Raw genomic sequence first — 1,943 nt, 5'->3', positions numbered from 1 at the left:
GCTCTGGAACCCAAACACAAGCCAGCTGGCTTTGACCCTCCACTGTGTGTTCTGCTCCCCCCTCCCCCGTTTGAAGTGACATTTCACTTTTCTATCCCCCTTCCCACCTCCCTGTCTTTTTTTTTTTTTTTTTGTAATTTTTTTTTAAGATTTATTTATTTATTATATATAAGTACACTGTAGCTGTCTTCAGACACACCAGAAGAGGGCATCAGATCCCATTACAGATGGTTGTGAGCCACGGTGTGGTTGCTGGGAATTGAACTCAGGACCTCTGGAAGAGCAGTCAGTGCTCTTAACCACTGCGCCATCTCTCCAGCCCCCCCACCTCCCTGTCTTGTCTACCTATAACTTAGCATTCAGGTCTCTGTGTCGTTATCCCTACGTGAACCCCAGCCAGGTCAGGTACCTCACTTCTAGGAGGCAATGACTCTGCCATCTGTATAAACATCTGACTGCTAGTCTGTGAATTCTGTGTCCCTCGGTGACAGGAAATGGGCCCCATACCACATGCCCACTCTCCTAGCTCAGGGCTTGGCATCTGGTAAAGAAGAGTTGAGGCTCAGTCCAGAGCGCTCCCCCCGACCCCCGCTAGTGTCGGGCTCCTGAGCCGTGGTGGCCCCACCTGCTGTAGAAGGTCTGTGCAGCCCCTCCATGCCACACGTCCCCAGCTGCGTCTACTTCACAGGCTCGGCACGGATCTCCTCACCTCCGCTCTCAGACTCCTTCCTGCTTTACTCTTTTATTAAGATTCTAATTAAATAATTCTAATTAAGTGTAATGAGCTGAATCCACAAACTTAGAGCGATAAAGCTGCTCTCGGGACGTGCTCTCTCCTGATCTCAGACAATGGCGGTGTAGGGTGAGGGGCCCTGCTGCTGGGGGCTCAGTGGGTGGGCCTGACCACCACCCTCACAAGGACATGGCCAGACACTGTGGCTCAGCTGAGGCCTCCTCTGTCTGGTCCAGTCTCTTTTTCTCTTGCTATAGGCAGAAGTCTTCCAGCTCCCTGATACCTATGTCTGGGGGTTCACCACCTTCTTCCTACCCCACCAGGCATCTCACCAGCCCTGGCACAGAACTGGGTTCTGTTAACCACGAAGGCATCTGAAGAGGGAGGCCTAGTCCTTCTCAGGTTCTTCCCAATCTAAAGTGTTCTCAGTCTTTAATGGCAGGCTGGATGGGAGTGAGGAAGACGCCAGGCCACAACCAAGAGGTTGGTGTATAGTGACATCTGATCTCCCCTTGGAATCCACCCTTCCTTCCTGGGCGATCCAAGTCACTTCATCTGAGCTCTAATAGCGGCCCTCGATCTAATGCCCCCACTGAGTCAGCATCTCGGGCTGCCTGGCCCTCTTCTGCTAAGTGACTTGGGCCAAGTACCTCTACCTCTCTGATCCTATGTGGGACGGAAACAGTTCCACATTAGAGGATGGGTCTGGGGACTGGAGGAGGAGACTTGTGGAGAGCACAGTGCCTGGCACACTCGGACACTCACCTCAGTGTCCACACTTAAAGTACGAGGTGGGTTCCCACTCTACGGGAGAGAACACTGAGCCATTGTTTGACTAAGGTTATTGAACAAGGGACAGGGAGGGATAGGACAGGAACCCAGAGCCCTTTGCCTCAGTGCTGAAGTCCTGGCTTTCCTGTGGAATCACTTAGGGTTGGTGGAGCACAAACCTTCAGTCTTCCCAGCCAGGAGGGATGACCTGCTATGACCTGGGAACGGGGGATATAGGTGCAGACTGATGTCTATATGCAGGTGAGGGCAGGCACAAGATTAAGCAAGTCCTGTGGCTCGGCAGTGAAAAAGTAAAGCAGGCACAGGGTTTTGGAGAGGGGAGAGAGGAAAAGGAGAAGAACCAGGACGGAGGCAGAGGAGGATGACCCAGATCTGTGTGGCCTTCAAGGGCCACAGGTAGCTATGAATATTTTATAAG

This window comes from Rattus rattus, chromosome 1 (assembly GCF_011064425.1).
Source record: "Rattus rattus isolate New Zealand chromosome 1, Rrattus_CSIRO_v1, whole genome shotgun sequence".
Lineage (NCBI taxonomy): Eukaryota > Metazoa > Chordata > Mammalia > Rodentia > Muridae > Rattus > Rattus rattus.
Note: the sequence above shows the minus strand (reverse complement) of the source record.